At 43.1% G+C, this 22,789-nt stretch overlaps 1 protein-coding gene across 2 annotated transcripts in view; it reads right to left on the minus strand.

Moving 5' to 3' along the window:
• The window catches only part of HEPACAM2 (HEPACAM family member 2), a 179,015-nt gene that overhangs the window by 88,148 nt on the left and 68,078 nt on the right, over positions 1 to 22,789 (minus strand). The window lies entirely within an intron of this gene.

Genomic DNA, 22,789 nt, shown 5'->3' on the forward strand with positions numbered 1-22,789 from the left:
ATGCATAAAACTTAGAAATGGATGTATTTCTAAATAGATTATCACAGGATATTTACACTTATAAATAATAACATCAGAAATAGTTGATCCCAGAGAGAAAAAAATGTTACAGGAGGAATTCCACTTCGTCTGGAGTGAAAGAGAATTAAAATATCTTGGTATAAAATTGACTATATCTATAAAAAAAAACCTATATAGATTAAATTATATTCCACTACTGAATGAGATCAAAGATGAAATAAAGAAACTAGGATGGGGATTTCAGTCATGGATTGGGAGGATAAACTTGATAAAAATGGTGATTGTTCCAAAAATCTTATATAAATTCCAAATGATACCAACTAAACTACCTGAGGCATACTTTAGAATAATTTATAAAATCCTGACAAGATTTATCTGGAGGAATAAGAAGCCTAGAATTAGCTATGATATTCTAAGTAGAGACAAAGAGAAAGGTGGTTTTGGAGTCCCAGACATAAAAAGATACTATAACTCAGTAATATTGGTGAGAATTTTTGACTGGACATCAGGGGCGGACTGACAACTCATGGGGCCCCCGGGCAATAATGGCTCATGGGGCCCCTGTGTTCTAGCCCAAACTCCTTAGATTGTACGCCCCTTGAGGGTTAGGGACTGATGTGAATGTACAATATATATGTGTAAAGCGCTTCATAAATTAACAGCACTATATAAGTACCTGAAATAAATAATGTATGGCCAGCCTTACACTTCTTCCCTTTAAAATAAATACATTTGAAATAATATTTAAATCTAAAATATACCTTTATATATAATGTAAATATATTAAATATACGTAAATAAATATATTTTTGTAGCATTCAACACATATTCCTAGACAGGGGCGGACTGACAACTCATGGGGCCCCTGGGCAAAAGGGGATCATTGGGCCCCTGTGTCCTTACCCAAACTCAAAAAAGCCTATGAAAAAGGTACCAGGGGGCCCCCATACTGACCCCGGGCCCTCGGGCAATGCCCGAGTTTCCAAATGGTCAGTCTGCCCCTGCTGGACATATAATGCACAAGGGAAAAGCTGGGTAAAAATAGAAAATACACTAAGTCACACGAATTTAAGTAGAAATATTTGGTTACCTCCTCAATAACGTGGATTAGCAGATAACACAAGTTTGTTTACAGGTAATGTTTTAAGAGTATGGGATGCATTACACACGCAAATGAGGTGGGCATTTAATTCACTGTTAATGCCCTTTGATACGCAGACTTTTTCCCTCCAGGTAAAGAAAGTATCACAGGGAAGTGGATAAAGAAGAAAGAAATACAATTAAGAGATATAATGGAGGGTGAGGAAATATGTCCATGTAAGGAATTGGAAAGTAAGAGGGAAATATTCACGAGAATGGATGAATGGCGTTATTTTCAGTTGAAACATTTTATAGGGAATCTCCCAAAGCCACTAAGAAAAAAAGAGGATTGGAACCCCTTCGAGCACTTATTAGAAACACGAGGAGATGGGAAGCATGGGACTTCTAAAATATATAAGATTCTCACAGGTTTAATTACACTTATAAGGCCACCATTTAGAGAGAAATGTTTGGCAAGATGGTATATCACACCAAGTGTAGCACATAGGATAAGTGGAGATAACTCACCTTTATGTTGGCGTGGATGTGGAGAAAGATTGTGTCTTTTCCCCTATGCTAGCATTGTGTCCTCAGTAGCATTTGTGTAGGCAGAGTAGAGTAGGACTGGCCATAGAGGGATTACTTTGATGCAGTTTGCCAGCTTAAGCATGTATTGCAATATGTGTGAACTAAATATCCCTATTTATTGCATAGTCTGCTTGAAAGGGTATAGACCAGTGTGCAGAGGGTCCTCAGAATTTTTCATGTGGAGAAAGAGGCACAATGTTTCACTTGTGGTGAGAGTGTCATAAAATACAAGAGTACTGGGGAGGGATAGTACACATAATACAGGAAATAATGGAGGTTAATATTCCAAAGGAACCAGAGATGTGTCTTTTCTATGGCTTTGAGTTCTCAGTAAAAAAATATTTAAAAAATTGGATTAGTGTACTATTTGAATGCAGCGAAGGGCTTAATACCCACATTTTGGAGGGAACAACAGGCACCAAGAGTAAAGGATTGGATAGAAAGGGTGGAGAGGATTTATAGATTGGAGGAATTTTACCATATGGAGGAAGATAGAATGGATATTTTCCGTATAAGATGGGAAAAGTGGGAGAAATTTAAAAAGTCAACGGCATACCTGGAACATATGTAATAGAGAAAAGAAGACATGCAGGATAATGGTAATATTAAAATAGTATCATTCTTTGAATAGGATCAATAGAATGAGTAGGAAAGAGCATAATCAAGGCTGTGTAGAAAGGGAAGGGGGTTGGGGAGGTATGGGGGAGGTGGGGAGGGAGGGGAAAGGGAGAGGAGGAAAAAGGATACCAAGAGTAAAGTTAATATTTTTATATAATGTCAGATAAAAACGGGTATCCTATTTTGTATGTTTAATTAGCTTTTGTATATGTAAAATGGTATTTTGAAATTTATAATAAAAAATATTTAAATAAAAAAAAAGAAATAGTTGATCCAGGGAATTATTTTAGGGTGGGTGGCCTAAACTATAGCCTGTTGGCCACATCTGGCCTGCTGCAAGATTTTAGCAGGCCCGGTTTGTATCAGGGTCAGTGGTGTATTCTGAATGTGCACAGATTGAGGATTAAGATCAATAGAGTCTGCATATGGTCTCTTCTTCTGATGTAAGGGAAGACTCTGGTATTAGGAGGAACTTTGATTTAATAGGGCACTCTCATGGGGACTCTGATGTAAGGGGGGAGGCTGACAGGGAACATGATGTAAGGGAACTCTGATGGGGAAGCTGTTGTGACCATATGGAAACTCTGGCACTTCCCGAGGGCCCGGGGTCAGTAGGGGGCCCCATGAGATGACCTTCTTCATAGCCTTTTTTCAGTTTGGACAAGGACACATGGGCCCCATGATCCCCTATTGTCCGGGGGCCCCATGAGTTGTCAGTCTGCCCCTGGGCGGGACTAAGGGAACCTAATGTAAGGGTAAATTCTGATTAGGAATCTGATGTAAGGGGGAATTCTTATGGTGACCCTGATGTAAGGTGAGACTGTGATGGAGAACCTGATATAAATGGACCGTCTGATGGGGACCCTGATGCAAGGGAGGACTCTGATAATGAAACCTAATGTAAGGGTAAGGATTGGGAATCTGATGTACGGGACGACTCTGATAAGGGAACCTGATGTAAGGGGGAACTCTGATGGGGAATCCTTTTGTAATCAGGGACTGTGATAAGGGAACCTAATGTAAGGTTAAATTCTGATTAGGAATCTGATGTAAGGGAAGACACTGATAAGGGAAGCTGATGTAAGGGGGAACTCTAATGGTGACACTAATGAAAGGTGGGACTCTGATGGGGACCCTGCCGTAAGGGGGAACTCTAATGGTGACACTGATGTAAAGAGGCCCTCTGATGGGGTACCTGATGTAAGGGGATTATCTGATGGGGACCCTGATACAAGGGAAGACTCTGATAAGGGAACCTAATGTAAAGGGGGACTCTGATGGGGAAACAAACAAAAGGCAACCACCCCAACCTATAATTGGCCTTTGCAGCAAGGAGCACATGGAAGGGCGACACATGTCAAAAAACAAACAAAAATTCCCAGCTCACTTACCAATCAGCTTGCAACCAACCAAATTACCCTGTCTAACAGTTCATGTTAAAACAAGGGGTTTAGTGACATCACAGCACCCCAGTGTACTGTAGTCCTAACTCTATAAATTTTGAGAGTCTATAAAGTTGGAGCACATTATATATAATGGATAGACTGAGGGCAGGTATGTCTGGAGGGAGCCCAACCCTCCTTAAGGGTATAGGGATGCACTGGACACCCAGCAATAGCACAATGGCAGCGAAGGTATCCAGTGCATTCCTGCGCCAATTCACCAACATGTGCTCCAACTTTGTATATCAACCTTCTCAATGGAGAAATAACCTTCTAGGAGGTACGATTAGATTAAAATCTAATTTGCATCAGATCAACAATACTACACACCTGCTAGGCAGAAGAAGGACACTAATATAGCACTGAATTAATTTCAGTTGTTAAACCCTCAGGGTTTTTTAGCTTAAAGTATAACTGAAGGCAAACATTTCTTAGTTTTGGATGGAGCAGAGAGGGATTAGAACACCTGTCAGGTTTTTATTGCTGTCTGTGGGAAATTCACCCTCTATTTGTCATAGTTAGTCTTGCTGAAAAAAGACAAAAGTCCATCGATTTCAACCATTAAAAAAAAAGTTATAATCCTACACCCACAGTTGATCCAGAGGAAGGTACTAAAAACCCAGCAAAGCATGATCCAATTAGCTCCTGCAGGGGAAACAATTCCTTCCTGATCCCCCGAGAGGCAATTGGATATTCCCTGGATCAACTTTACTATAAATGTTATATCCAGTTATATTCTGTGTATCTAAGAATCAATCCAGGCCTTTTTTTAAAGCAATCCACTGAGCTGGCCAGAACCAACTCTTGAGGGAGTCTATTCCACATTTTCACAGCTCTTACTGTGAAGAAACCTTTCTGTGTTTGGACATTAAAATTCTTTTCCTCCAGACATAAAGAGTCCCCCCTTGTCCACTGTGATGACCTCAGGGTGAATAACTCTACACCGAGTTCACTATATGAACCACTGATGTATTTATACATGGAGATCATATCCCCCTTATGTATTATACATGGAGATCATATCCCCCCTTATGTATTATACATGGAGTTCATATCCCCCCTTATGTATTATACATGGAGATCATATCCCCCCCTTATGTATTATACATGGAGATCATATCCCCCCTTATGTATTATACATGGAGTTCATATCCCCCCTTATGTATTATACATGGAGATCATATCCCCCCTTATGTATTATACATGGAGATCATATCCCCCCTTATGTATTATACATGGTGATCATATCCCCCTTATGTATTATACATGGAGATCATATCCCCCCTTATGTATTATACATGGAGATCATATCCCCCTTATGTATTATACATGGAGATCATATCCCCCCTTATGTATTATACATGGAGATCATATCCCCCCCTTATGTATTATACATGGAGATCATATCCCCCCTTATGTATTATACATGGAGTTCATATCCCCCCTTATGTATTATACATGGAGATCATATCCCCCTTATGTATTATACATGGAGATCATATCCCCCTTAATCTCCTCTACTTAAGAGAGAATAAATTAAGTTCCTCATAGCTGAGCTCCTCCATGCCTCTTATCAGTTTGGTTGCCCTTCTCTGTACTTCCTCCAGTTCATCAATGTTCTTTTTGTGAATTGGTGCCCAAAACTGAACTGCATATTCCAGATGAGGTCTTACTAATGATTTTCACCGGAGGAAATGATATCTCTCTCTCTGGAGTCTATACCTCTATTAATACAAGAGAGGATTTTGCTCGCTTTAGAAACCGCAGCTTGGCATTGCATGCCATTATTAAGCTTGTGATCTACCAGAACCCCCAGATCCTTCTCCACCATTGACCCCCCCAGTTGTACCCCCCTAGTATGTATGATGCATGCATATTCTTAGCCCCCAAGGGCACAACCTTACATTTATCAAAATTAAATCTCATTTGCCACATAGTTGCCCAATTAAACAGTGCATTGAGGTTGGCTTGTAAGTTGGAGACATCCTAGTTGTATCCAAGTTGAAACAATCAGTCTGCCCATACATGATTCGAATCTCAGCTGCTCCCTGCTGAACCGACCAAGATTCAAACCATCCATGGCCAGCTTAATGGAGGGAATATCTTCCAATGGGGACACTAGTTCTAGTGACAACCAGGGCTTTCTTGACTTTGGATGGATTTCCTCTCACTTCCTGTTTTGGTTATGTTACATGAGGTGAGCTGACAGGGGTCATAACCCTCCCTTACTCTATCCAAAATGGGAAAAAAAGTTTTGCCACTAGTTACACTTTAACACACAATGCACAATAAAGCAAATATTCCCCACTAAACTATTTGTTAATTTTTCAGTGTACTATTTTCAAAGCTGCAGTCTCCTGCTATTTCAGTGCTGCTTTCCTGAACATCCAGTCTTCACAGGAAATAGTTAACAGTGGACAGTGCAGTCTAGAGTTAGTTTGTTAAGGTGGAGAAGGAAGGGGGAGGGGGGAGGAGGAGGAAGAAGCAGCCTTGCCATCTTTTGCTATGGGACAGTGTGTTACAGCTTAAGGAGACACTGTTAGATGAGGTTCTCTGAATGGCACACATGCTGAGCAAGCGACCTTCTGAGTTCACAAAGCAACAGGGCAGCCACCTGGCACAGGACCTGAAAGGTAGTGGGGATCACTGGAGTAGCCATGTCTACCACAGTGATTTCCAGCTTTTAGAACAGGGTTTCTCAACTCGGGTCCATGGAACCCCATCGTTCCTCCAGAGGTTGGTAGGGGTTCCTTGAGCAATTTCTGCCTCTCAGATAAGTTCCCACTGACACCGTTGATCTTTTTAGTTCTATGTAAGGGGGTAATTCTTCCCAGTTACCACAAGTGTCCCACTGACCATCACTAATATGCCATGAATTGTAGTTATATTATTTTTTTGCAGGGGGTTCCCCGAGACCAGAAAGTTATTTCAAGAGTTCCTCTGTGTTGGAAAGGTTGAGAAAAGCTGGTCTAGAGGGATCCATGGGCATGGCACACACATACGTACATTGGTCCAAGCAAGACCAATGTAACTATGCAAAAAAAGCCATACCTGGAATTCAGCTTTAAAGTGTTACTAAACCCACAACTGTAAAATCAAACTGTACAGTTGCAAGAAAAAGTATGTGAACCCCTTGGGATTACGTGGAGTTTTGCATGAATTGGGCATAAAATGTGCTCTGAACGTCATCTAAGTCACAACAATAGAAGAACACAGTCTGCTGAACATAATACTACACAAACATTAGATGTTGCCATGGTTTAATTGCACATAACATGTAAACATTCACAGTGCAGGGAGGAAAAAGTATGTGAACCTTTGGACTTAATAACTGGTTGACCCGCCTTTGGCAGCAATAACCTCAACCAAACGTTTCCTGTAGTTGCAGATCAGACCTGCACAACGATCTGGAGTAATTTTTGACCACTCCTCTTCACAAAACTGTTTCAGTGTAGCAATATTCTTGGGATGCCTGGTGTGAGTCGCTCTCTTAAGGTCATGCCACAGCATTTGACGTTCAGAGCACATTTTATGCCCAATTCATGCAAACTCCACGTAATCCCAAGGGGTTCACATACGTTTTCTTGCAACTGTATATGCAGCTTGTTATGCTTGCTATGGAACCTAAGGGACTTGTGTAAAAAGTATGTTTGATCCTGCCTTCTCTGATCCTCCCCTTCCTCTACTGTCCCCAATCCATCTTCTGATAGAACGGAGCCCTGGGGGCATGCTGCACATGCTCAGTTTGGTGTGTATTGCTAGAGAGTTTTTTTTCTTTTCTTAGGAGAGTACATGTAATCAGCACTGTCCAGACAGAGGGTTAGGGGTCCTGCAGGCTCATAGGACAGTCATGCGGAATGAAAATTCCTCCTATAAGCGTTAACAAGTGCTCTGCCAGACACTGATAGAAGTCACAAGACTGCTATATATTGGTGATAAGAAAAGGTATTTAGCAGTTCATATTTACTAAAATAATTCCATGTCCATTTTCTGTGTACTATGGGAGACCATTTATAGTGAATGCAGAGTTTGGGGTTTATTAACAATTTAAGATGGGCTTTTAGAGAAAAGTGAGGTCAGGGACCTAGCTATCCTAACAATGGTGCTGGGATTGGAAAATTGGCTGCACAGAATTGTATATTGATTTGGAGTCTGGCTTGCAAATATTAATATGTAAATGATAAAGTTCATCGCCTTATATCACACTGAATATTTTTAGATCACATATCACCTTATGCATTGTGAAATGCTAATATGTTGTTTACTCTACTTTTATAATTACAGTTTTTTAAAGGTTTAATTGTTTTTGCGCATGCTTTCTCTTGTTAGGTAATCAAACACGAGAGATTTATCTGTCACATTAGATTGTAACAAACAATCTGGACAAGCCGCCTATTGTCACGTATATAATTAAACATGCTTGTTAAGCCATGTTACACAGCTAATTATCCCCGTTTTGTCTCGTTGCGTCCTAATGAACAGTTCTGAGAGTTCCATCCCGCCACGTTGCATGAATCATATTCATTTCCAGGTTAATGGGTCAGCCAGTGTTTTGTAGATACAAAGGCCTAAAAACTTTCTACGTTCCTCTTTATGCGTTTCTTAAATGATAATAAGCGCAAACTGTCTTCAGATCTGGCGGCGCTGGGAAGGCCCCCGGGGTAACAAGTCATCTTATAATTATTAGTAAGGTTCTAATGAGCTTGTTATATAGGAACTATGTGAAATTCATTATCTTCTTCATTAATTGTTTTACAGCTTTGTTATTAGAATTAGTTAGTTTTTTACCTTATTATTTTTTATAGTGTTATTTAGTGGGTTTAGAGAGTGTGTTACTTATAAACAAATGAAAGCCCAACTCTCCCCCCGACACCCCCCTCCTTTTGTGTATTTGTTGCTGTTTTTGCCTTTATATTTACATTTTTAGATATTTTCAGGCCAGTTATATGACATTCAGGGTCCTTCTTCTTTTTGGTACTTCTTCTACTGTTGGGCGTTCCTCAGTATTGTAGAGAGTGGCAATGACATGATGACGTCTGTGCTACTTTGTGCGTCATGGTAGGAAAATGAAAACACACCTCCATCTTCTACAACAGTAACCTTTGGCAATGTTCATTCCGCATGTCATACAAAATGACAATGGACACCAAGACCTACTGGGCATTTGTAAAGGATGTGCAGGCAGGTGCAGGTTTTCCTCCATCCAATAGGTGGAGTGGAGTCTGTTAGGGGAGACTGTCCTCTCTTGGACTCCATGGTGCCTTAGAAGGACCATTGTGTCTGGTTGGATGCTTCAACTTATAGTGACTTTTGGTGAGGGACCTAATAAATGAGGGTACCCACATCATTGGGTGTGCCTTGAGTGAGTGTGAGAACAAGGACAGAGACCCTGATTGGTAAGGAGAGTGTCTAGCACAGGGAAAGGTTCCTGGCTAGTAGGCTCAGAGCAAGGACAACACCTTCCTTGACAAAACATTTTGGATTAGGATCATGGGGCTCCTCCCAGCAGTGTTTCAGTACCGTCCCAGTACACCGCCAGCCACCACCCTGCAGTAGAAGCTGTCCTCCAGTAATACAGACTCAAGCCTGGTAACACTGTGTAAACATCAAACGTTGTGTTCCCTTATATCAGTGCCTACAAATACTGTTGCTGCTATTGTATGTAGCGCTACCCCCGAAGCAGCCGCTGATTAAGATGGGTCCTCTGTTTTTGCCACGCCCTTTCAGAGTCCTCAGCTCTTCTGATACACCAAGTCAATAGAGGAAAGAAGCAAGCAATGCAAAGAAATTCCTTAACACTCAGTACCAAGGCTATCTTGAGTGTCTTGTTCTAACAGGTCTGGAACGCTCGGATTCCATGGTGCCAAAAAGTGCAGGCCTTTTCCCTGCTAAAGAATATAAAACCCTTTAGGCTCCTCGTGCTGCACACAGGACATTGGGATTTGTAGTTTGGTAAGACAGTCATTTCAATAAATGGCCGCCACCTTGAACTACACCTTCCAGAATTCCAGGCGTTCTGCATTAAAGTCTAAAGGCATGAGGTAACTTGGCTCTTTTCCTGCTGGTTGTAGGAGAATGGTGCAGCAACACTAACAACTCAACAGAAGAGGCAGAAAGACTAATGCATTTCACAGCAAGATTTTTGTCTGTAGTCCAGTACCTGGCTTCACCTATATACAAGATATCTATAACACCAGGAGCTGTGTGTGATCTTTCCCAGATTGGGGATCCTGGTCACAATTAGCAGCACACAGAGGATTCCCGTTACTCAGCAATGGACGCCACCACTTACTAGGCATGCATGAAGGGACAGGACAGGCCTACTCCACATATAGAGAATTCCCACCCACATGTTTGATTAACCAATGTCTCCCAGCATCAGACACTGGGTGACAGGAGCATTCCATGAATGGGATTGCCTGCATGCTCATGCATTGCATTTGCCACTGCGATCATCATGACAATGGCAGATGGTGCAAAATGCTTTGCTAATCAGCTTTCTGCAGCTGGGCTTTGCTTCATTTGGTGAAATGGTGTATTATCTAATATGGGAAAATCTATGGAGATCAGTATTAGTTTGCAATTGATATCAACAGTTACTGTATCACTCTTTAGGCCTTTTTTTTGGCAGGAATATGATGTCATCAAGACATCATGATGAAGGTACTTGGTTGGTAATTTATTGGTGTCACATCTGTATAAATGTCTTTGGTTTGCTTGTATAACACCCTCCAGGTTAGCTAGATAGGATGTTTGTTTTTTCTTTTTTAGACAGAAGCTGAGAAGCAGCCTGGGGAGTGAGGTAGTGAGGTTACCTCAGGACAGTCTAGGAGGCTTTAACAGATCAGGACTTCTGGAGCCATACCACTTCTCCAGAAACCTGAGAGCTTTCTGGAAGAGGTGAGGAAGCTCAGATCTGCATGTTTGAGGGACCCTGGCCAATTCCCTGGCAGAAGGCTGGGCATGGTGACCAGGGCAACCTTCAAATGTGGCAGAGTCTGGGGGAGGTGGGCAATGTCAGGTGGAACATGGATTGAGGAAGGCTAGAGTGTGGAGCCTGGGAGGGGGCCCCAGGGAGGCGAGCCCATTTATAGTCAGGTTGCTGGAAAAGAGGATCTCCACTGCCTGAATGTCTCCCAGGGTTGACAGTCTGTGTGGCAGGGAAGGAGCCAGCCCAGCATAAGGCCAGAATGCAGCCACCAACCCACTAAGCTACAGGAGAGGACAGTGTAAGTACTATTACATCCCCTGGGCCAGATAAGGGGAGAGGGCATTCAGGTGCAAAACCCAACTAACTTCTCATCCGGGGACTGCTTGTGCTAAATTAGCAGCTTCTGGGCCCCCTTGCCCAAGGATACCCTCAGGCAGTTGGGTGAAGAGCAGGAATCATCCGGGGTCTGAGGAGGTACACTAGGAAGAGTCTTTGGAGCTCTTCAAAGAAGGAGACTGTTGCTTTCCACATTTTTTGTTCATAGTTGCTAAGGAGTTTATCCTCAAGGTCTGCAGTTCCCCGGGCATCCCATATACCCCTAGACCCCCTGCAAGTACCTAAACTCCTTAATAAAATCACAATACCAAGCTCAAGGACTGTTTACTGTCTCCAGTGAGCGTGTTGCCTGGCCATGCAGACCATAGGGGGACCCAAATCAAATCTACAGGCCTTTATGAGGGTAGTGCTACACTTGCGACATAAACTATTTATGTCACTTTGCCTGAAGACAGGGAACCTGGCAGGTCCAAAATGTTGTATGTTTTTTAAGACATTATGAATGACCATCAATAAAAATTATTTCATTGCTGAAGAATATGGAGTGCTGGCAAAATATTCCAACTTTGATTGCTGTAGCACCATCCACCAATTGCTCCAGCACCTCGCACGTAAGAGTGAATACCGGTCCGGTGTGTGTTGGAGATACTTGTATACTTTCTGCATTATTACACTGTGAGTGAACCAGCCGCTTGAGAATAACTTCTGGGACAAAACATGTCAGGGCGGAGCCTGTGCTGATGTCATCATGTTGCTCGATCGAGCAGTGGCTGGATTGTTTGTTCGTATTCTCTGCTGCTTAGTGTGAGTACTTTTGTTTGTTTCTAATAAAATGGTAAAATGGTTTTACACTACAATATGGAGCCTAGTATTTGTTTTATTTGTTGCAATCCTGACACATGATGAGTGGAGGTACTGGCTGCAGCGAAATTTCTTTAACCTGTGCTGGTGTGCCGTGTGGTTCCCAATCATCCCAAGGCATTTACATTGTATGTGAACTGACCTCTAAAGCTTTCAGGTCTATTCATCTGGTAAAAGGCTGTCATTTTATAAATCGGGGGTGGAGTCACAAGGGATTTTGAGGAAACTTTCATAGCACTGGATCACATTTATTTTGGATGTGTTGGACTATTATACACATTTTTTGCACTTAATTGTGTTGTGTATGTTTTATTAATGTAAAGGTATAACACACCAATTGTTTCTTTTTGATTACACTGTAAGTGCAGGGCCCCATGGGGCTGCTGTCTCGGGGGGCTGGTCCATGACACCTTGTATGAAGGATGTCCTTAGTTTTCAAGGCTGAATGATGCTTACTGGAAGACTGAGGACATCTTGCAATGAAAAGAAATTAGCGTAGGAGCAAGAACAGAAAGAAGGTGCAGTGAGAGCTTTTTTTAAAAAAAATTCTCGCATGCCTGGGGACCTTTTCATAGAGGAGCTTGACCTCCGCAACTCACCTTCAGAGTATACCCCCTAGTCTGCTGACTTGGGGAGTTAAAGTGACTGTAAACCCTTACCAATACCCACTGAAATGACTAGCCTCAGGTGATACATGGAGTATATCCACAGACATTAAATTTTTACAGTCCACACAGCATTTCTGATCATCATAAGGCAGGAGCTAGGGACCGGATGTCAAACACTGCACAGCATAGAGCAAGGAGCTGAGTGTAATCTGAGACCTGAGTGGAAAAAATGGACACACACACCCTCTACACAGTTTCATAGGAAATCATGGCAGCTGGGGCTGTCAATTGCTTGATGCATTCTAGGGGGAGGTGTCTCCTAGGATTCCTTGGTGTAGAGTTTACACAGAATTTCTGATCATCAGATGGCAGGGGGTGGGGATCTGATGTCAAGCACTGCACAGCATAGAGTAAAGAGCTCAGTATAATCTGAGACCTGAGTGGAAAGAATGGACACACCCCTCTACACAGTCTCATAGGAAAGCCTGGCAGCTGGGGCTGTCAATTGCTTGATGCATTCTGGGGGGAGCTGTCTCCTAGGATTCCTTGGTGTATAGTTTACACAGAATTTCTGATCATCAGATGGCAGGGGGTAGGGATCTGATACCACATGCTGCACATCATAGGGCAGGGAGCTGATTATAACCTGAGACTTGAGTGATTGGAATGGACACACACCCCTCTACACAGCCTCATAGGGAAACATGAACAAATGAGGCTGTCAATCACCTTCAGTGTGCTGGGGAGTGGGGCCATCTCCTGGGATTGCTTGGTTTTGGAATAAATTATCTATGTGACTCATGCAGATAGCAGAAGAAGGAGACAGCAGACAGAAATCACACAAAGTGCACTGGATTGAGGCAAGTACATACTATAGAAGCACGTGCTGTGTTTATTTTTTTATTTCAAAGGTTTACAACCACCTTAAAGAGCACCAGCACAGTGGCGAGAGATGGTTAAGCAAGCTGTGATTAAACATAAATGTATTTTCTCATAAATACATAACGTAGTTAATTGGTGTTTTAATATGTGCCTAGAATTCAGTTTTAATCATAATTTCCATTGCAATTTTAATGTACTTTTTCCTCCAAAATTTGTATTAGAACTTCCATTAGAATTATTTATCAAGGACTTCAGAGTTACTTTATATGCAGGAATAGTAACTTGAAGAAGAATGATCACCTATTTATTTTTATATTATTCAGTTCCTAAAGGGACAAAGTACATGTAGAATTTTGTCCCATATTCCCAGGTGTCCTGTAACACTAGCTGCAGACAGGGTGCCCCCACCCTTGCCACATGGCTGGCCAACAGCTAGCTAGGAGATGGCTGCTTTGCTTTGTGGCCCCTGTCTACGGATTGCAGAAATTCCCCGAAGCAAGCACTGCTCCCTCTGCATTCTTCATGCCGTTGCTGCCAGAGGGGCTGCAAAGCAAATGCAGTCATCTCCTTGCTAGCTGTGGTGTCAAGTGGACCGGGGGGGGGGGGGGGCACCCTATCTCACATCACAACTAGTGTTTTGAGGGCACCTAGGAAGATGGGAGAAAGTACTTTGTGTATTGTAGACTCCAAAGAACCATGTTTCTGCTCCTTTAGAGACTGAAGAAACATTATTCACTTTTTTCTAATCTGATTATTTCCCATTTCTGTTCTGCCCCATGGCCCCCCTTCTTCTTTTTCATTTCTTTTCTGGTTAGTTTTGTAAACAGCTTTAAAAATGGTCATTGATCCTAATCTACTGAAACTCATCTCCTCCTTCCCGAGTTCCTCCAGCATCACAGTCATTTGTCTTGCAGCCTCAACTCTACCCCCAGATGGTGCCGAAAAAGGAATAAATCTCATTTGTAAAGTTATATTTTTGAGTTGATGGGTTGGTGTTTGCAACTGTCACATAAAGTATGCCTGAGCTTCATGGGAGGTGAAGAGAGGATTCTTATGGGATGGAAAAGTTTTAAAACTTCTTATTGTTGTGTGTACCCACCAAACTTGTAAAAAATGGCTGGAGGCTGGTACAGTTCACCAATGGAGTGTCATTTTGGGGGCACTGTCGAGGACCTATGTAATTGGATGTACAACGTATTTGCTTTAATGCAGGGGCAGACTGACAACTCATGGGGTCCCCAGGCAATAGGGGATCATGGGGCCCCTGTGTCCTTACCCACACTCAAAAAAGCCTATAAAAAAGGTACCAGGGGCATTTCATGGGGCCCCTACTGACCCCGGTGCCAGAGTGCTTGAATGGTCAGTCCGCACGTGCTTTAATGGCATTTGGTAACTTTGTGATGTTAAAGAAGAATTCCAGATATGGCTATGCTATACCTCATTACATCAATCCAGCTTGGACCAATGTAACTATGTATATACCATACCTGGCCAATGCCTCTGGAAGCTGAAGATCACTGAAGTAGTCACCACTACTCCAGTGATTTTCACTTGCCTTCTGATGCATTCTAAACACAGGTGGTCAGCTTTCAAAGAAAGCTTTGCATTTGCTAAATGAATGCAAAGTGTTCTCTGATTTGAGGAGATGGATAGTATGACATCACTGCCCTGCCTTTTTGTCTTGTCCAATCAGAGAACACTTTGCATTCATTCAGAAAATGGCAAGCGACCAACCTACTGTGAGCAAGAGTGTAGCTACTTGAAGTCCCAGAAGCAAGTGGAAGTCACTGGAGTAGCGCTGTCTACTTCAATGATTTCCAGCTTCCAGGGGCATCGGCCAGGTATGGTATATATATTGTTACATGGGTCCAAGCTGTGCCAACGTAAGTATGTACAACATAGCCATGCCTGAAAACTTTCTTTAAAAGGTAATTCCACTTTTGTGGGAAAAAAATTGCAAATAAAAAAATAAAATAATATAGTGTATACAATTGCAACACCAGTCATATTGTAATTGAATGTTATTAAAAATGACCTTTCCTTTTCAATCAGCAGTGCTGTAATTTTCTTTAAAATGCAATATAACAACCTGGAAATATTCTGCACACAGATGGTGTACATAACGCCCCCCAGAAATGTAAATTCCTGCTTGTGTGATTGGCTCACTGATTTTCCCAGACGTCTGCACTAAAATACAAGGCACATTTTGGGAATCCCCTGCAACAAAAAGAACATTTTAGGTGAGATACTCCCAAAGGGAAATCACATCTAAATGGATGCAGACCCTGCCACTTTCCTCAGAGCCCTGCAGGTGCAGCAGCTGAATTGATAATTATAAAATCACCCCCATACAGATCCACTCTGCACATGGACACTGCAGTATATATAGATTACCTAGAGGGAAATGTTTTTTCTCAAGAAAAAGGGAGTTACTCTTTAAATTCAAGAAATAAAATTAAGTATATTGCAGCTTACCAATGCTTAGTTGTGGTCAGGGCCGGTGCTAGACTATTTTGTGTCCTAGGCAAAACCAGCTACTTGCGTCCCCCCCCCCCAAAAAAAAGAAAAAGAAATAAATACAAATTTTTAAAAAACAGTAGAAAAATATTAAATCAACAAAACATAAAACTGCTAAATTTCTTTTAATTTGCAAAAATAAGTGCCATAAGATGCCACCGGCACCAATATTAAAGGCAAAATATATATTAACCAAGATAAACAAAAAAGAAATAAAAAAAAGAGACAGAGTTACAAACTCCACAGTGATCAGCAGCCGCCAGCCAACTTGCAGTAAGGGACTGAGTCTGAGAGGAACACTGGAGCGACAGATCAACTGTTACACTGGCTCCAGACACCTGACATCTTCCTCTGTCCTTTCTTACTCCCTCTCTGCCATCCATTCCCTCAGCTGAAGGATCATTCATGATGTGGCGGCATCCCACATGATCATTCAGCATTGTGTGCCCTCCTCCTGTCACCTCCATGACCCACCATCCTCCTAGGCTCAGCTCACCTCTGATGGCTCCTGCCAGGGTGCAGAATCCAGGCTACACCGCTTTCCTCTCATACACATCGGGCCACAATCATCCTACTCACATAGGGTTAACCCTGCAACCAGAGCACACCCCCGCCTATTGATTGGCTCCAGCTGTGTAGAAGAAGGCGAAGCCAGAGCTGGACACACCCCTATCAGTCACTAGCCGACTCCCTGTTATGGTTGGAGGATCATGTGTGCTGGTGTGTGTACCTGAGATGTACGGACTGATCCTCTGATCAGAGACTGCTGACCGCCCGGGGGCCTGGGCTAATGCCAATCTAGGGGGAGCCAATACTTCACTGCTACATGGAATACTGTCATATATTTATATATGTATGTACTAAATGGTTATGTGTGTGGACAGGCTGTGAGGCAATTGGGCGAGTAACATCAATCCCTCATCAGTCCCAGTGTATGAGGAGAGGGGGACTCTGCAGAGAAACAAATAATTCATATAAGAGGTCTACAGGCCACACATTGGTGTACTTGTTGCCATGTTTTGTTTTACGATTATGTCATTCTTTTATGACCTACAGTTGAATATATTTCCCATAAGAAATAAAAGAAATGTGTTTTGCCTGCTCATTCATGTTTTGTTTAAAAATGTTACATATTGTATATTACCAATTCTCCAAGGGTATGCAAACTTTTTAGCAGAACTGTATATATACACTATAAAAGTATTGGGACATCCCTTCAAATCATTGGATTCAGGTGCTCCAATCACCTCCATGGCCACAGGTGTATAAAATCAAGCATCTAGGCATGCAGACTGCTTCTACAAACATTTGTGAAAGAATGGGTCGCTCTCAGGAGCTCAGTGACTCCAAGCGTGGTACCATGATAGGTTGCCACCTGTGCAATAAGTCCATCCGTGACATTTCCTTGCTACTAACTATTCCACGGTCAACTGTTAGTGGGATTATAACAAAGTGGAAGCAACTGGGAACAACAGCAACTCAGCCACCAAGTGGTAGGCCACGTCACATGACAGAGCAGGGTCAGCGCATGCTGAAGCGCACAGTACACAGAAGTCACCAACTGTCTGCAGAGTCAATAGCTAAAGACCTCTAAACTTCATGTGGCCTTCAGATTAGCACAACAACAGTGCATAGAGAGCTTCATGGAATGGGTTTCCATAACTGAGCAGCTGCATCCAAGTCTTACATCACCAAGTGCAATGCAAAGTGTCGGATGCCGTGGTGTAAAGCACGCCACCACTGGACTCTATAGTAGTGGAGATGTGTTCTCTGAAGTGATGAATCATGCTTCTCTGTCTGGCAGTCCAATGGATGTGTCTGGGTTTGGCGGCTGCCAGGAGAACAGTACATGCCTGACTGCATTGTGCCAAGTGTAACGTTTGGTGGAGGGGGGATTATGGTGTTGGGTTGTTCTTCAGGGGTTGGGCTTGGCGCCCTAGTTCCAGTGAAGGGAACTCTTAAGGCATCAGCATACTAAGACATTTTGGACAATTTCATGCTCCTAACTTTGTGGGAAGAGTTTGGGGATGGCCTCTTCCTGTTCCAACATGACTGCGCACCAGTGCACAAAGCAAGGTTCATAAAGATATGGATGAACGGGTTTGGGGTGGAGGAACTTTACTGACCTGTACAGAGCCCTGACCTCAACCTGACAGAACACCTTTGAGATGAATTACAGTGGAGACTGTGAGCCAGGCCTTCTCATCCGACATCAGTCCCTGACCTCACAAATGTGCTTCTGGAAGAATGGTCAAACCTTCCCATAGACACCCTCCTAAACCTTGTGGCCGGCCTTCCCAGAAGAGTTGAAGCTGTTATAGCTGAAAAGGGCGGGGCCAACTCAATATTGAACCCTATGACTAAGACTGGGATGCCATTAAAGTTCATGTGTGTGTGAAGGCAGGAGACCCAATACTTTTGGCAATATAGTGTATGTATGAGGAAGTGAAAAAACTAAAACCAGCCCCCTAATTCTACATATTTATTTATTTATGGGACTTATATAGCGCCATCAATTTACGCAGCTCTTTACATATATATTGTACATTCACATCAGTGCCTAACCCTCAAAGGTGTACAATCTAAGGTCCCTAACTTACATTCATACATACACATACTAGGGCCAATTTAGACAGGAGCCAATTAACCTACCAGCATGCCTTTGGAGTGTGGAAGGAAACCGGAGTAGCTGGAGGAAACCCACACAGGCACAGGGAGAACATGCAAACTCCAGGCAGGTGGTGCCGTGGTTGGGATTCAAACAAACAACCCTAGTACTGCCAGGCAGAAGTGCTAACCATTTAGCCACTGTGCTGCCCCATAGAGATATAGATAGACATAGAGATATATCTCCGGAAAGAACCTACCTTTCCATTATGAAAGTCTCTACAACCATTCATGATGGAAAAACTCCAATCTGGTATATCAAAATAATCATGACAGTATTGGTGTCTTATATATCTGCTTCCTCAACTGTCATTTAGACATCTGTTGATTGCACTTGGCTATATGAATAGCATGCAACATATTTCCATTATGCATGGCCCTAGAGACAGGATTCTTTTCATTATTCTTCGTGCACAATGATTATTATTATTATTATTATACAGTATTTATAGAGCGCCAACAGTGATCAGTGCCATTTGGCAGCAAGTATCAATAGTAATGCAAAATGCAGATATACAGGATACATACAAACTGATATGCCTTGTTTGGAGAAGGAGGAGTTTTAGTGCTTTTAATATGTGGTTTTTTTTACATGAAAGTAATAAAGGTTGGATATATATTATGGTGAATGAGAGAAATTGAGTAGATCAATATGAAATAATGAAATATCTCCATTGAGAAGAGGATGTATTTCATGATAGATGTTTATAGATTTTTCTTACACAATCACATCCCCAGTTATACTCCTACACAGTGCGTCCAACATCTGTATTTCATGCAGCATTTGTTCTTGGGTTGTAGCGGAGAGAGATGCTGACACTATTCTTCTATCTGTTTGTAGCACTACCCCCTTAGGGATTGTTGATGAATTTGGGTCATCCTATAGCCCTGCACAGCCAGTCAGTTAGCATTTTCAACACAGCTTTCATCCACAGAAATCAGGCCTTGCATGGGGTAAGGGGTGTATGAGATATCCAAGGGAACTGAAATTTGAAGACAACTTCCTGAACTATTCACAGCTTCTCTTCTCTGACACAATCTCTGTTGGAGTGCTAGCCAGCAGATCCAGTTGTACTACCTCAGGCCCTAGATGGACTCCTCTTCACCCAGACTTTCTTTCTGAGCAGGGAATCTGGTTCCTGTTCCTTTAAGTGGATAGCAGTCAGTAGGAGAGGGCTAATCTGGTTTCCCACAAGAGTGTTCCTTCCCCTATCTGCCCAGGGGGTGTAGGTGTAATCACTCAGATCTTCTCCTGTACTGCTTGTGTAATGGCTGCTGCTACCAGGCCTATCAGCTGAGCTGCTCCTTCCCTGCCATACAGGTGGTCCTCTCTCAGGGGGCCAGTGAGTCCTGAGTTTTCCTCCTTTCAATAGCCAGGCTCACAGGCAGGCCCCATCCCACTATGCCTCCTGGCAGCCTCACTCCTCCAGCCTTGCATTTTCCTGCTTCTTCCTCCACCCGACTCCTCACACTCCTGCCACTGAGCAGGCTCCAACACGTTTAGGGGAGTCCAGCCCCTTGCCAAGCCTCCTGTTGGGTATTGGCTGAGGTGCCTCAAAAGTGCAGCCAACCACTCCTCAGATTCACCCACTGCCTCCAAGCAATGGTGTATCTAGGTTTTATGCTGCCCTAGGCAACACAAAAATCGGCTGCCCCAACCTTTTCTGCAGAGAGCCTGACACCGACCAACACCCCCCCCCCCCCACTGTGGAGAGAGCATAACACCGACCAAAAACCCCCCCAAAGGAGAAAGCTTGACACTGACCAACACCCCCCTAACCGCGGAGAGAGCATAACACCAAACAGAAAATCACCCCCCCAAAGGATAGAGCCTGACACCAAACAACACCACCCCCCCCCCAGCCAAGAGAGCCTTCCACTACACCGTCTCCCCCATAAACCCACCACCACCCCCTCCAGAAAAATGCCACCCTAGGCAAATGCCTTGTTTGCCTTGTGGTAAATATGCCCCTGCCTCCAAGGCCCTCCTCCTCTGAAAGTCTCAGAGCAGGGGGAAATTCCAGAGGGTCTGGCCTGCAGAGTCTCTCAGCCCAGATCAAAATTTGACCCCTCTGACTATCTCACCTGAGTTGCTAATCAGTTCTTCAGTAGCCATCAGGGTCTAGCTTCCCCTAGCTAAACTAGGAGGGTGCTACATGTTATTTACAGACGATTGTTCCCAATGGTACGTGTGGAAGTCGAGGAGAAAAGCGTCACACAGAGCTAGGCTCTGTTCACACCAATGTTTTTTAGTGCTTTTTGCACAAACACACTACAGTCCATTTAATATGGTTTCCTATGGAACATGTTCATATCTATGCTTTTTTGAACTGCTGCGTTTTTGGAAAGGGTCAGGGACTTTGTTAAAAGCAAAAAGCAGCGTTTTTGCTGCAATAGCGTTCAATGGAGAATCTGTTGAAATGCATGGTAGTGCGCATTTTGCATTTTTATTCTGCCCAGCAACAAAAAAAATCCACTTTAAAAAAAAGCAGAAAAAAAACACACAGTAAAAACGCATCAAAACGGTTTCTAGAAAAAATTAACTGCGCAAAGCACTGCAAAATGGACAAAAAGCAAACTGCATAGGTGTGAACAGAGCCTAATGCAGGCCACACATGGGTTGAATTCTGAACGATTTTTTGTCCGAAAATCGAAAACGTTGTTCGCTCGGTAATCCGATGGTGCCATCAATGATTTCGAAAATCAGCCGACCAAGTCATAAAGTTCACCCCATATAACAGGCCAAACTTCTGTTCCTTCCAGGTCACGGCTCATATGCATATTATTTCTGGAAAAGCGATCATATGATTTGACCATCATTGAGTCAAAAATTGGTAGTTTTTCACGAATTTTCCAACATGCCCAATCACCAGAAAGGGGAGGAACCATGAAAATTGGCCAGTGCCATTGACCCACTAACAGAGCGAAAATCGGCCTATTATTCTTAGGTCCGATTTTCGGACAAAAAAATGGCCGGCATAAAAAACTGGATGGCAGACAGCTGAAATCGATCACTCATTATTTTTTACAAGGTGGATGAAAGGAAGGAAGGAAGGAAGGAAGGAGGAAAGAAAGAAGGAGAGAGAGAGAAGAGAGAGGAAGAGAGAGAGGAAGAGAGAGGGGAAGAGAGAGAGGAAGAGAGAGAGGAAGAGAGAGAGAAGAGAGAGGGAAGAGAGAGGGAAGAGAGAGAGAAGAGAGAGGGAAGAGAGAGGGAGGGAGAGAGAAGAGAGAGGAAGAGAGAGAAGAGAAGAAGAGAGAGGAAGAGAGAGAGGAAGAGAGAGAAGAGAGGAAGAGAGAGAAGAGAGGAAGAGAGAGAGGAGAGGAAGAGAGAGAGGAGGAGAGAGGGAAAGAAAGAGAGAGAGAAAGAGAGAGATAAAGAGAGAAAGAAAGAAAGAAAGAAAGAAAGAGAGAAAAAGAAGGAAAGAGAAAGAGAAAGAAAGAAGGAGAGAGAGAGAGGGGGGGGGGGAGAGAAAGAGAAAGAAAGAAGGAAAGAGACAGAGAGAGAGAGAAGGAAAGAGAGAGAGAGAGAAAGAAAGAAGGAGAGAGAAAGAAAGAAGGAGAGAGAAAGAAAGAAGGAAAGAAGGAGAGAAAGAAAGAAAGATTAAAGTGGTTATAAAGGCTGAAGATTTTTTACGTCAATGCATTATCTGCATTAAATGCAGCTCTCCCCTCCAGCCGCCCTCCCCCCCCCCCCCATACCTAACTGAGCCCTATCTCGATCCAGTGATGTGCCAGTAAGGAGCTAGAGGGGGGGCCGGGCAGGGACATGCTCTGTGTGTCTATGGACATTTTACACACACTTCCCACCATAGCATGTGTGTAAATTTGATGGAATATGATGGCTGTCAGATGGAAGCAATTGTGCTGCTGTAAAACCCCTCCCCACCCTGAATGTTTGCCACCCCCCTGTGCTCACTGCCTTCATGTTTCCCGGGCTCCCATAGGTGGGCTAGGAACCAGGTGCCCCCCAGGCAGAGGGGGAGGAGACCAGCAAAGTTTGTTGTCATTTCACGGGCACGTGCAATCTATCTGAAAAAAAAAAAGAGTAATATATTGCAGTTGTGTGTATCTTTTACTGAAATGCTGCACTTGATCAACCATTGTGCCCATTGTGCTAACATCGTGTGACATAATACATTGGGACTGCCATTACTTTATTCTCCAGGGTCTCTGCTTTCAGAAAATACATAATGTTTGGGGGGTTTTAACCACCTCCTGCCCGCCATATAGTAATATGA

The sequence above is a fragment of the Staurois parvus genome, unplaced genomic scaffold (genome assembly GCF_062004578.1).
Source record: "Staurois parvus isolate SC_StPar_1 unplaced genomic scaffold, SC_StPar_1.0 ptg000576l, whole genome shotgun sequence".
In the NCBI taxonomy this organism is placed as follows: Eukaryota; Metazoa; Chordata; class Amphibia; order Anura; family Ranidae; genus Staurois; species Staurois parvus.